At 34.9% G+C, this 15,275-nt stretch overlaps 1 protein-coding gene across 2 annotated transcripts in view; it reads left to right on the forward strand.

Moving 5' to 3' along the window:
- The window catches only part of Rhp (GTP-Rho-binding protein rhophilin), a 292,710-nt gene that overhangs the window by 243,038 nt on the left and 34,397 nt on the right, over positions 1–15,275 (forward strand). The window lies entirely within an intron of this gene.

Here is a 15,275-nt window from a genome sequence, read left to right on the forward strand (position 1 = left end):
AGGTAGTAACGAGTTGCGTAGAAATTAATATGATATTAGGCCCCGATTCAAATTGGAAATTAACAGAGTTATCTTCGACTGTCTTTAAAAAAAAACGGTATTCATGTACGAAAATGAGTATATTTGCACGAACATTTAAAGTATCTTCGTCGGTAACGCATAATTGAACAAATGTAGAATAAAAAAATATATGCATATTCTGCTTTTCATACAGAAAAACTTAATTTTACTTTGTAGATAAAATTGAAGATAAATGTTAACCTCCCGTTGTAATCGGGGCCCAGGAAATATGAATATCTCTTTTGTTTATGGAAAAGCAATATTTGCTATACCTTGGATGTTGTTAGTATGGAAAAAGTTTATTTAGTAAATTTATATCGGTGTTTAACACATTGAAATTTTTCTTCGCTTTTATGTTAAACGATTTGTATTTTACTGGATGTAATGAATAATTTAAATATATATATATAAATGGCAATCTTGAAGTTTCGCATTATATTAAATAAACTGTCTATGTTTTATGAATGTATGTATGTGCATACGCATGGGTGTATGCGCATGGGTGTATGTACATGTGTGTGTATGTATATATGTGTGTATATGTATATATATATGTGTGTGTAAGTATATATGTATTTGTGTGTATGTGTATGTGTGTATGTATATGTATTAAAATGTGTATACGAGTAAGTTTATATTTTATTAGTCTGTGCTTTCATTTAACTTGTAAACTATTATCATGTATTAAAATGTAATTGCCTAGCTTGGAACAGGGTATGTACCCTTGTTAGCTGGGCAAAGTGAACGTAAAATCGTATTTATGATAAAATGGATAGATAAATAGATAAAGTTGTGGAACTAAAAAGGGCCAAGGACAGACCGAAGTGGCAGAGAGTTTCGAAATAAATCCAGAAGATTAAAACCAGAAGAAGTAAATATTTGTAACATAGAGAACTTGATACGCTTTTCCAAAATAAACACTCTTGGCGCGCTTATGAAAGGTGCATTTGAGGGAAAGTTGTGCAGGTTTTAAGTATTGGTATTACATAATTAATATTCTGGAAAACCCACTAGCAAAAAAACTGCTGAGACCTCTCCTTATTGTTCCACCAGAAGTGTTTCAATGCTCCTTTTAGGTAAAATGGTTTCACATGATAAAATGAATTTGTATTCTTGTTATAATGCAATTAATATGATGTTTGTAGGCTCTATTTTTAATCCCTCTGACCCACTTAATTCTGAACGATAAAAAGCTAGCCACCGTGTGTAAAGTGATAACTCTTATATAATATAATCAAATTTAAAAGTTGTTAAATGATAACTAATCAACAACATGATGTCGATATGAGAAGTCAACCACCGATGGATCATTGAACCATATAAGAAAAGTTCTCCGTCTGTTGGATGACTCGATCATCTGACTCAAATGAATAAGTTTATGGAAACTACGAAAAAAAACACTTCAATGGCCACATAAAATGTAATATTTGGATGTATAAAAGCCTATTTCAAATACGGAATAAAAATAATTCAGTTTTAATTTTTCACTGAGGGCAGAATAAATTTTGACAGTTAAAACAGCACTACCTGGTGGTTGAGTTTGAAAATTCGAGGAAGTTACAGCGCATGCGTCAGATCATTTGACGTTTGAGATGACACGCGCCGTAATGTGCAATGGCAACACTTCGAAAGAAATGTTGCCACTATGAAAAATAAATATTACTATTTCTTTCATTTCATTGATAGCCATGTCTTCCTGCAAACACATATCGACATATTGATAGAGCCGGCTTCGTAATACCGCTTGTTAGAGATTGTAGAAATGTAAAGTATGACGTCTCCGTACATACCGATGAAGATAGCGTTTGTAATCGCCACAATAAACACAATTTGGAACAGTTAGAATGAACATACCAAATACCAAAATATCGATCTATTTTTAAAAAAATATTTACTTACAGACATCGTCCATTTATACAATTCATAGGGATGAATATTACATTATGAGAATAGCTAAAAACATTAAAAAATAATGAAAGAAGCATTGACAAACATAAGGGACATCGAGACAAGATCTGGACTATTTATTTACTGCTCGTTTAAACCGTTGTAAACTTAAACCAAAAAATCCAGATCTTGTCTTGAGTTGACAATACGACTTCACAATACGACTTCTACAATTCTATTATGCTGACTGATGAACAGTACTTCATTGTTTCTCAACCTACGATTCGGCACATATAATTTTACCTGCCCCAGTAATGATGGGACATCGATTATACCATTTAGTATGCCATATACATATATATATAGAGTCAATATTATTTCTACGTTTTTGTATACTAGAGATATTTAACATTGACTCTATATCAGTATATGAATAGTTACATCTCTCCAGTCTAAGCATCCACGCTATTTTTTTAAGCAATCGATGTTGGACTGATTCAATGTGATGATTCACATCGAATGGAGACCAGACCACAGAGGCATATTCTAGAAGAGGGCGAACAGTTGAGCAATAAAGAGTTTTGATAGTGCGGACATTAGTAAAATCAGAGGATGTAAATGAAGCCAAGCAATTTCAGTGATTTATTTACTATATTATCTTTATGCCCTTTAGATAATATAGTTTTTAAAAATGATAAAATATTTATTAGTTGGTAAAATACCTTTAAATGTACCGTTTCATAACGCAGGAATCTAGATGTGATTGAGCAGAAAAACGAACTTTCGACCTCTGATTAAAATTTATTACATTTCTGTACCGTTTCATTTATAACAGACCGTTTCATATATAACTCAACGCCGTTGAACTAAAAAACTGTTACGAACGAAACAGGTGAGTTGAAATCAGCAGAATACTTAATTAAATTTGCGCGTTGTGTGAATTGTAAATTCTTTCGCATTATGTTCGGACTAATTTCGTTAAAAAACGCAAACAAAATACAAAATGATCCCGCCTAAGCCATTAAATCATTCTGCACAAAGTCGCGGTGAATTCTTAATCAAAATAGCCAGGTAATTGGGTTACTTCGCGTTTTTTCATCACTTCGGCTGCATCATTATTCAAGATACTTTCATATGCCGAAAATGCCGTTCACCCTGTTATTTTCTGAAGTACTAAGTCTCTTGCGCACGAGATGGAGTCACTGAACTTTTTAGTATCTTATCTCGAAACATAATTTACTGCCAATAATATTTGAGGATGTCCAAATGTTTGTTGACGAAGATGGATTTCACTCCCTAGGATGTGTGGCCGTGATGTCACACTAGTCGACATACGATACAAGACTTGATATATAAATGTTATTTTTTTAAATGATAAAGTTGTGTCTTTTACAATCTTCAAACGGACATTTTCACACCGGATTTGGAAATTAAAATTTGTACAACTGTGCTGGGTTTTAAGACAAAAAATTATTAACCTTGCTACTAGGATATTAAAAATCTCCTGGGTGGATAGAAGTCCGAAACGATGATGTTCTCCGATGGATGGAAAAAGATAAAGAGGTACTGAGACCATAAAGAAAAGAAAACTTGAGTTCTTTGGACTTTGGATGTGATGAGAGGCGAAAAATATAAATTTTACAAGTCATTTTACAGGATAGGATTGAAGGAAGACGCAGTGCAGGTAGAAGGCGCATTTCTTGGCTTAAGAACTTGCGCGACTGGTTCCATTGCAGCACTCAGTCCTTGTTCAGGGCAGCTGCAAACAAAGTGAGAATCGCAACGATAATTTCCAACCTCCATCGGGGAGAGGAACCATAAGAAGAAGAAGACCCGAAGAATGATGTCTGCAAATACAGCAATACATCTGTATTAGAGAGAGCATGAAGATATAATACATAACAAAGAAGACAGAGACGCTGTTCTGTAGCTGCCTTAGTCGGTGTTGTGTGAAATAAATTCAGCCGGTTGTTGACAGTGATGGGGGCACGCGTGAACTATGAGCGGCGAATTTATGATTTTTACTTTTTTTGTTGCTATAACTGGGCTAAATAATATGCTTATTTTTATGAATTATAGAAAAGGAATTATTTAACTATATATTCCCATGTTTTTTTTTCTCAAATGTCTGAGATTTAGAATATTCTGTCTTTTACTTGTCGTAAAACGATGTTACAACACCGCGCGCAAAGGGATTTCTTACAAGAGTCTTTGCAGAGTTAACATTGAAGGTAATTGTTATCTAAGCTAGCCATTTACAGAGCTAATTAAATTTAATGTTAATTTTATATTTGAAGCAATAACTTTGTGGTTATTCATTTTAATAGAAGGAATCGTGTGTAATAATACCACATTGTAAAACGAAGCTAGCACATGCAGACATGCATATTTTATGGGCCCAAAATTTTAAAATTATTTTTTTACTTATAATATTTTATTGATCCCAAACTTTTTCCAAAAAAATTTCCTTCTTTTAAAAAACACGCATTCTCCTGGATTCAAACTCAATATAATAACTTTTTTCCATGATATATTTTGTTGCCCTTTAATAATAAGGAATATTTTCAGGTTTTTTAAATATTTTTTATTTCCTTTTTAATTACTACAAAACAAAAAAGTACCTTATAATCTTTCACATAATATTTTCTTTTCTCTTTTTTATGGTACAAAAAAATATTATTCCTGTCTATTTATTATAGGAGCGAAAATTCATAAGCATTTCTTGTATACCCACGAACAGGCCATGCCTTTGTGGGATTTTTTGTTTACTATTTTTACTGTTAATATGTATTTCATTGCTATGTAATTATCCTTATTTTTTTAATACTCTGTTTTACCTCTTATGAATATTTTAAAAAAAACTAAAAAAAAATAATAAAAAATAAAAATAAAAAATAATTAAAAAAATATATTTGACCACTATTTTCTTTTCACTACTGTTTTCCAAGCAAACAAGCTTCTTCGTCGTTGTGTTAACCGAAAGCGAGAATTAATCTTAAACTATGCCGTTTCATTAACTCATACCCACCGGAGATGGTGACGGCCCAGGCATAATATTAAATATTTAACTTCTACAACTATTAGGAATCTAATTTGAGACACTATTCATATGCCTAAAGCGCTGGCCGAACTAAAGCGAACTATTTAATTCGGTCGATTTAATATTTCAAATAACACAAAGGATAAAAACGAATAAATACCGTTGCCTGCTCCAATATTCTAATTTGTATATTGGTATGTTGATGCCATCTTTTAGATAAAATAATACTTTCGTTATGCGAAAGTGAAAAAACTGGCCCCGTACTTCGGTAGGTACTTACGTTCGGCTTTCTCCTGTCAAAAGTTTTTGCCGCCAAATATTCCGATGGTGGCCATTTTGGTACTCTACAACATAAAATCACATATTTTGTTTTTCAAGAAAATGCAATAAAATATACCAGAAATTGACCTGCTCATACAATTTATGTCAAATAACATAAATATTTATCATAATATTTTGAGTTTGTCCAAATTATTGTAGACAAGGACTTGAATAATAAGATTTTCAGGCGTTGCCTAGTATGTAGGTGGGTGAAATAATTGAATTATTTAACTTCACAAACATCAAAAGATGAAAGAATTTAAGGAATATAGATGTTCAAATGTGGGCAGAATGGTGAATGTTACACAGTGTGTAAAGTGGCCACTTAAACCAGCCAATGACAGGTCATAAGCCCTGTAGATGCCTAATTACCTTCTCTAAGATGTTCTTCATCTCTGTTTTAATATGTTAATAAATATTTATGTCCATATTTATTGAGTTTTTGGGTGTTATATTACGCATTTAAATAGAAAAAAAATATTCTTCATTGTCAACATTCTCCCAGATTGTATATATATTTTTTAATTTAAGTAAATAAACATAAGTAGTATTATTATTAACGTTTCATAAAATATATAATGAATGACTAACTTTGTGGTTATTCATTATAATTAAGACTTATTATTTCTGGCTGCGATACGCTCATTCTTGCTATTTAATGATGCTCACGCTTACACACACCTAAAGACTTACACCCACACAAATTGACACCCGCAAATCTCTATATTTACTCTCATACTAATACATACAAACACATCTTTTTGTTGTACCACAATTTAATATGTATGATTTTTATTTAGAAACTTTGCTCGTCTGTCTTTAAGCCGTATCTTTTTTATGTTATTATATCATTGTTGACTGTTTGTTTCTGTAAAACAAATAAAAAATGAATAAATAATAAAATAAACCACTTTTATTTCTACGCTCCGGTCTCAAAGCTTCCCAAGCTTTTTTATCAAGGTATACTTAGCAAACGAATTCCTATCCTATTTTATTTTTATAAAGATAAAGTCCCTAAATATAATATAATAAATCTGACATATACAAATTAAATTATAATGATTGCGATTCAATATACAATGGAAAAACTTTAAAAAACTTAATGTGCCTAAATATATATTTTTTTTAATTCGCAAACCATCTGATAGAAAATAGTTTTTTTTATTTTCAATAAAGACACTGGATTAAAAGTTCTTCATGTTGAAAATAAAATATTAAAAATTAGGCAAATCGGAAATTTCAGAAATTGAAAAAGAGCATCTTTCAACTTCAATAATAATATAATGCATTATCACGTATGTTAAGATTGTATAATAATGTAGAAAGTAATGCTGATATTGATAGCTTTAACAACGCAATTTATATAATCAAATAGTCACTTATGTTAGTTTCGTAAAATAATTTGTAATAACCTGTGAGTAATAATTTATTGTGATAACATATTATGTTAATAAAATTTGTATAAAACCACTCACCGACTTATCTGTCTACCGGTGTTAAAGTTTTACACATAAATAATAAAGGACTGAAAGTAAATAATATGGAGATTTTTTACATAAAGAAGGCTTTGAAAAATAATGTCCCATTAACTAATAATCAAGTAACTTTCCAATATAGTCCATTTTTCGATATTTCATTGTAATGGTCACCCTACCCTCCCCCTCCCTTTTTCCCCCTTTTCCGATTGTTAATCCTTTTGAAATATTAGCTTCATAAGTCATTAACCCTCGGTGGTGGCGTAGTGAAGCATGTGTCTAACCTGCATGTCGATTTTATATTCTACTATGGTGAAGGTGTGTAGTGGTATTTGCATGTTGGTGTAGTGTTGTTGTCCTGATGAAGAGACGGGGTACGTCTCGAAACCGGTAGACAGATAAGTCGGTGAGTGGTTTTATACAAATTTTATTAACATAATATTAAAATGTTGGACCACAAAGTTAATGCTTTGAATATTAATAATATATTGTAATAACTTTTATAACAATCATATAATTCAATTGAGCTTGCCAATTGAAAAAAAAATCTAATATAAACTTTTTTTTTCTTTATTTGTGAATGCTGTGCTGTGTTCACAAATAATTGATGAACAAACCTAAAATAACAATTTGTGATTATTATACAATGTCACATGTATTGTTTATTGTTTGTGAACCATAATAAATATTTAACAAAAATAAAAAATAAAAAAGATATTTAAAAAAAAACGAATAAACAATATTTCCTTTAGTTCACTCCTGTCTAGTGTTAATGATCGTATTCATCTTACTTCTCACTTCTCATCTTGACAAGAACAACATGACAAAAATACTTCCGTATGTATCGATGTAATATTTAGTAATAACTGTTAAAATAGAATAATATGGAATTCTGGTTGAATAGTTGTTTTATAAATATTTTATTAACATTTTGTTTTTATGTTTATGATTTTACTAATTAATTGTGATACGCGTTGTTTTTTTTTGTTTTGCGAGTTATATTTACAACTGTTGTTTAGTTAAAATTATTTTTTCAAACATGAAAAGAGGGAAATATCCCATACTACGAATACCGATAAAAATATATGAAATGGAATTAGAATAATTAATTGTATTTCAAAATCAATATGGATATTGTGGAGAAATAATAATACATAAATGTAAAAAAATAAATAGTAAAAATAAGACATGTTTGGCCTTGGCGTGGTCTTTTGTAAATCTTGATTCGTGACAATATTCTGAACAAATTTGAATGAACAGGAATAAATAAACCTTAATCGTGACGTATTAGGGGCGTGGCCAATGGAACGACCGTTTTTGCGTGATTTCGAAATTTGAAATTTAAAAATATTTTTAATGCTACTAATAATTATCAAATTTATTTTAAACTGGACAGTGTTTCATAGACCTTTAATGCTTTAAAAATGTACAAAAAATGTATTATTTTCCTATTGTTGGCTGGCTCTCTGATACATCGCAACAGTCTTTTAGCTTCGCTCTTTTCAGGAAGGAACACTTTTCATTCCTCGACATAGCACATCATTTTTCAGCATTTCTGTTCAAGTTGCTAGACTTTGAAATGAGCTGTAAAGATGCACGTGCTTGTCTGGCCACCTTCAAAAAACACCTGAAACATTACTATACATGATGTCTTTTAACCCTGTCTCATCCGAAACCACGATGATCAGTTATTATTATTATTATGGATAACTTATATAGCGCCATTTTCGTAATAAAATACCTCAAGGGCGCTTTACATGGTGATTCTATTATTAAGTTAATTTAATTGAAGCTTTTAAATTTGTAATTTAATTAAAATAATTTATTTTGTTGTCACGTGCTACGGATTTATTCAAATGATTTAGAGAACAAGTGGGTTTTAAGTTTTTTTCCGAAACATCACTTCACTTTCACAGCCTCGCACCTCTGCTGGGAGAGCATTCCATGCCATAGGGCCTGCGACCGCAAATGCGCGTTCACCAAATTTAGTGCGCTGTTTGCGTAGAGGTATAATAACTTTTCCTCTCGCCGTAGACGTAGCTGATCTAAGCGTGAGACGCCTGTCAGCTAGTTCATCTGGAATGCATAGTTCCCTTAGATATTCCGGAGCCGAGTTGTGCAGTGACTTATACATAAGCCAACAGAGTTTGTATTCGACCCTCTGTGGAAAACGTAGCCAGTGTAGTTCCCGAAGTAGTGGAGTGATATGACTGAACTTAGAGATTCCGAAAATAACTCTCGCTGCGGCATTCAATACAGATTGTAGGCGAGTCATTTTGTTCATTGGTAGACCTGCATAGATACCATTACAATAATCGACTCTAGACACTACAAACGCATTTATTAATTGACGGGCGGCATCAACCGGCAAATTTTTGCGTATGCATTTAATTTGTCTCAGCTGGTAGAAGCATGAACTTATCGTTCTACTAATTTGAGCGTCAAGAGATAGGTCAGAATTGAGTAAAACTCCCAGTAGTTTAACGGTGGGTAAAACGGCACTCCCTACATTGGGTAGAGCCGTATCCTGGATCAAATTCTGTCGTCTGGCTGAAGCCACCCATAGTTTTTCAGTTTTTGATGGGTTAAATGTTAGTCTGTTTTCAGCCATCCAGTTTCCTATTTTCTCGATGCATCCATCAATTAAATTGACAAGCACACTTCTCTCGCCTGGTTTGCAATAAAAATAAATCTGAGTATCATCTGCGTAGCAGTGAGACCACAATCCACATCAGTATGGTCAAGAAGACATATTAGCATATTGAAAACAATATTTAGAACGCAGAAATTTTTTAAATATAAAATATTTAAAAAAAACAAATGGTTGCTTACTTCTGCAGGGGAGAAGCGAGGGGGGCGTGGCCACGTGGTTGACAGTGTATCAGACTCCCCTCCCCTCTCCTCGCTTCACCCTCGCAGAAGTAAGCAACCATTTGTTTTTTTTTAAATATTTTATTTTTATAAATTTTATTCGTTCTAAAAAATTATTTTAATGTGCCAATATGTCTTCTTAGTCATACTGATCATCGTGGTTTCGGATGAGACAGGGTTTAAAGAACACCCTGTATATCCTTAGACCTCTCTTAATTTTTTTTTGCTTTTTAAAAAAAAAACATTTTTATTCCCTTTTATACTCAATTTAAATAGCGCCATTTTTTTAAAAATCACTTCAAGGGCGCACCTGATTCCTCATTCCTTTTCCGTTAATGTGTATTTTTATTGTGTTTATATGCGCGAGCTTTATCTTTTTCTTAGGGTTTTTTGATTTAATTAGATTATGTTTTTTAGTACACATTTCTAACCAACTCTTCTTCTGACCAGTCTGTTTTATTTGTTGGCTGGAAGATATTATTCTTAGCAATAAGTCCGCCAAAGTACTCATTCTTTGTACTTGAAGTTTTCATGAATAATTAAATAATTTAAAATATGTACTTCTTCTTCCGCCTTCTGTCCTCCACTGCTGGATATGGGCCTCTTCCATATTCTTCCATTTTCTCGGTCGGTTGCTACTTGCAGCCAATGTTGACCCCCTACAGCAGCCATGTCGTCGGACCATCTTTTTTGAGGTCTTCCGACGCCTAGCTTATTCTCCCAAGGTCTCCATCTTTAAATTTTAGGGGTCCATCTTGTATGTACACATATCCCCAATCATAAAATTTCCCAGCTCTTTAAAACATATTTAACAAAAAAAATAAACAAACAAACCACCACGCCGTGTCCCTGTAGGGGTAGGCAGAGAGGATAGAACGCCCTATCACTCTATCTTGGCATACAGACCTCGCTTCTTCTACATTCATACATCGAATGCACGCGCGCCGATTATTCCGACTTTTGACATGTCCATCTTCAAGTATTTGTTGGATTTGGTCATGCCATGTCTTTCTCGGTCTTCCTCTATTTCTGCATCCATCAACATTCGCATTGTAAATATTCTTAGCCGTTCTTTCGCCGTCCATTCGCTCTACATGTCCAAACCCGCGCGGAGCTCCTTTCTTGATTTTGTCGATAATGCTTGTCTCAGCCTTACATAATGTACGGATTTCAACATTAGTGCATCTATCGTACATAGTTTTACCAGATATTCGCCTGAGAGATCGCATTTCGACAGCATTCAGCCTACTTTCATCCCTGTTTTTCCAAGTCCATACTTCGCTCCCATACATCAGGGACGGGACCAGGACTCCGTTGTGAACTGCCAATTTTGCCTCTTCATTCATACATCTTCTCATGCACGCACGCCGATTATTTCTACTTTTGACATGTTCATCTTCAAGTATTTTATGGACTCGATCGTGCCATGTCTTTCTCGGTCTTCCTTGTTTTCTGCATACATCAACATTTGCATCGTAGATCCTTTTAGCCGTTCTTTCGCTGTCCATCCGCTCTACATGTCCAAATCAACGCAGCGCCCCTTTCTTGGTTCTGTCGATAATGCATGTCTCAGCCGCACACGGTTCACGGATCTCGACATTTGTGCATCTATCATACATCATTTTACCACACATTCGCCTGAGCGATCGCATTTCGACTGCATTCAACCTACTTTCATCATCATTTTTCCAATTCCATACTTCGCTTCTATACATTAGAGTTGGCACTAGAACTCCGTTGTGACCTGCCAGTTTAGCCTCCTGCGATAAACATTTGTTTGCCAAAGTAGATTTCAGTGCACCGTTCACCTTGTTCCCGGCACTCACCCTCCTTTTCATCCCTAGTAGACATACTTCCCAGGTACACAAATTCCTCTACCTGATTCAGAATATCTCCGTTCACACTGATCTCACATTTTGATGACTAAAATGCGATCACGGACTTGAACGGGTTAATTGCATAGTTGCATATTTCCGTTACGAAGGCTCCCAGGGTGGTGCACTGCACGTACGTGTGCGTGTGTAGAGCTGTAGACTGCAGTATAAGTGCACTGGACTAATGCATCTTCCTACTGCACACAGGAACTGTATCCTCCCGCCTCGCAACATAGCTGTACCGACAACTTACTATGCATTACCAAGTTCACAAAAGGATATTCAACTCAAACTTCTTACGTCGGCTCGAGGTGTTTTATGTTTCAGCTATCCAATGAATGGTACGATTATTAATGAAGGTTTTAAGTCAACATTGTGTAGAAGTATTTAATATTTATATAAGTCCTGTGTTTTCTGTGTCCGGGCTGTTTCTTTGCGAGTGTGTTTCATGTAGCTCAATTACAAATAACTATCGATGCGCTTAAAAACATGGTTAGCATTTGAGCGATCAGAATGAACAACAATGAATATCAACAATGGTTATCACAGTCATAAGTCAACGTATGTGTAATCTCTAAGTCAACGCTCGTGTCGGTTTGTTTTTTTGTTTTCCTCGTAAATAAATACAGTTCATTGGCGAAAAATCGGCGCTTACTCTAAAAACTTACGTCGCGAAACGTAAACATTTTGACATGTAATATTAGGTGTTCGCAGATGTTGTATTGTGGTCGCGAATACGATAAACAACCATGGCGAGAAATTGTTATCACGTCGCTTATAAGCACGTCGATAGTTATTTGTGATTCAGCTACAGGAATCGGTGAAGCGATCACCGGGACCTCCTTATGCTCTCAATGAAATAAGAATCTTTACGGGTGGTAGCCTGTTCGACGGCTAAGTGGGAGCGGAAATCGTTCCTTTTGAGAGTGATAAAGAATTACTAGGCAGAACATTTAAATTATATCATTTCTGCTCAGTTTTTCAGGCTGAACTACTTGCAATACGAGAAGCTCTCGAATGGTAATTAAAAAAACCACCAGAGAGGTTATCAGTTTGTCGTTCGGGCGTTCAAGCTATAACTGATGCTCGGTCGGTAAATCCATTAATTGTAGATATTCAGAGTAAAATTAAGCATCTGAAAATCAGAGGGATGATTATTCAAATATGCTCGATAAGAGGATATGCTGGTATCGTAGGAAATGAGAGAGCGGATGAACGAGCAAGAGCCGCAGCTTGGAAAATAACAGCACCTTTCTTTTCAGAATTTCCCCTTAGCTTTGCTAAACGCTGTATAAAACAAAATACCCAGCAGCGTTAGGAGGATCATTACCGCGCTTCTTCTACAGGTAAAATCACTAAAATGTTTTTAAAATGTTCCCAACGCCGGCTGATACAAAAAACTTCGTCATCACGAAAGTACTTTCGAAACGACTCAAATTTTTACCGAACACGGAGCTATGAGAAGTTACCTCTATAGGTTTAAATTAAGGAATTATGATTTTTGTCCATGCAATGATGTTTCTTCACCTAGTATCGAACATCTGTTCAGTGCCTATTTTTCAGTTCACAACGCCATAATCTTGAAGCAGAATGCAGGAAAGATGGAATATCCTTAACAGATATCCACACTGCAGTTAAAAGTAGTTATCACGCGCCATTGTTCTTGAACTTTGCAACAATGGTGATTGGACTCACAAAGGTAATAAACCAAAATCAGTGATCGAACATCCCATTTCCAAGACAAACAAAAATGATTTTTTTTCGAGTACCTTAGCCTTGTACATGACACGTAAGGCTACTAAATACAGGGGTTCAAATATATATATAATAAAAAATATAAAAAAATATCATTGATATTGCTAAAACGTGTAACAACGAAAAGGAAATAATTTATTTTGAAAATACGGCTTTCTAACTCCCTTTCCGCTCCTTGAAAGGCGTCGTGACCAGTTTAACACGTAATTATTATTGTAGTAGGATAATAATTTAGTTAAGTACAACGAAATGTTCGCGTCTTGTGTCGTGGAAATTTCTCCAGCTACATTTGCCGCCATTACGAACCACCGTTATCCAAGGTAACGCTTCAAGGTAAGATCAAACACAAGTACTCTACCCTTTGCATTCCTATCAAATTACTACATAAATATTGCATTATAGAAATGGTAAGAACCCACTCGAGACTCGGAACGGTTCTAGGCCCTTGTAAAAAGTACAAAATTTATAGTGTAGCCTGTCTCATACAAAATCGTTGTCTGCATTACTTTACAGGCTGTTTAACTCAGCACGTAATGCAAACAGTAAATATAAAGTAATGGATTGAAAGCAGATAGCTGCTAAACTGCCGATATGTACAGAAAAATATATCCATAATATTCACAGAAACCGTATCTAGCAAGCGAATTGACCTATTAATAGGTGAATTCTGACTTGCATTCGTACAACTTCTGGGTGCGAAAAATAGTGCGTGAGATCTAGCTTTAATATATTTTTTGGGAAGAGAAAAATTGATTTCTTTAAGTATCTTCCCCTCAATGCTGAGGATCGTGATCACCATGAACACTTCTGATTAGTCTGTTCCACTCCAGTCTGTCCTCAGCCCGACGAACTGACTCATCAAATTTTAGCCCCGTAGCCACCTTTATTTAGTCAGTCCATCTATATGGGATTCTACCCCGGCTTCTCCTGCCTTCAACTCGGGCAGACATTATTGCCTTTTCTAGATTGTCTGGCTCACGTCTAGCAATATCTCCAAAGAAAGACAGTATTATTTTCAAACACATCACTGATAGACGAGTTGTAATATGGAGCTCTTCCAGTATCGATGCATTCGTCCTTCTGGCTGTCCAAGGCACACGCAGCAGCCTTCTCCAACACCATATCTCGAATGCATCGTTCCTTTTCCTCTCGTATGCACACATTATCCACGTTTCAGCCCCATATAGAAAAACGGAGAATACCAGGGCTTCCATCAACCGGTTTTTTGTATTTATTGATATACCTCGATCTCGCCAAATCTTCTCCAAACGGTTCATTTCTTTGGCCATTTGAATCCTGCGACCAATCTCATGTCTGCAACTGCCGTTGTTGGAGATAAGCGAGCCGAGGTACACTAAGTCATCTATCAGTTCATGGTCTTGCATCTGTTTTGTCCTTAAGAGACTGCCAGCTCTGTCTACAATCATTAGCTTTGTCTTACTTTTATTTATTTTCAGACCCAGAGCCTCACTCTCCAACTCTATCCGTCTGAAGGCTTCTGCTAGCTCAGTTTCATCTTTGGCTATCAGTGTCGTGTCGTATGCATATCTCAAATTTGATATTTGTTGACCTCCTACTTTGACACTACCATTCCACCCATCCAGCGCTCTTCTCATAATATATTCACCGTAAAGGTGGCGACAAGAATTAAAAGAAAAATTTCTCGGTGATAAACCGATGTACTTACATCAGAACTTGATGGTGGAGGGATCGGTAGTGTACCTTTATAGTCGGCCGGGAGACTTTTATCTTCAACTATGACGTCATACTGAAGCTTTGTCATTTTAGAGCGTGTAAAAATGCTCAGTTATGTCTTTCACCAGGGCCCACAAAACGCTTTTTTTCCGCTATAGAATGAATGACCAGGCTCTTATGCGGATTGCGAAGGTTGAAGATCTAGGCATCACTTTTGTGAGTTCCCTGACATTTCATGATCAGATCGAAATAGTTTGTAGTAGTTCGTTGAAGATGTTAGGATTCGTATTGCGCACT

Source organism: Micrasema longulum, unplaced genomic scaffold (genome assembly GCF_059751315.1).
Source record: "Micrasema longulum isolate JH-2025_06_02 unplaced genomic scaffold, ASM5975131v1 h1tg001930l, whole genome shotgun sequence".
NCBI lineage: Eukaryota > Metazoa > Arthropoda > Insecta > Trichoptera > Brachycentridae > Micrasema > Micrasema longulum.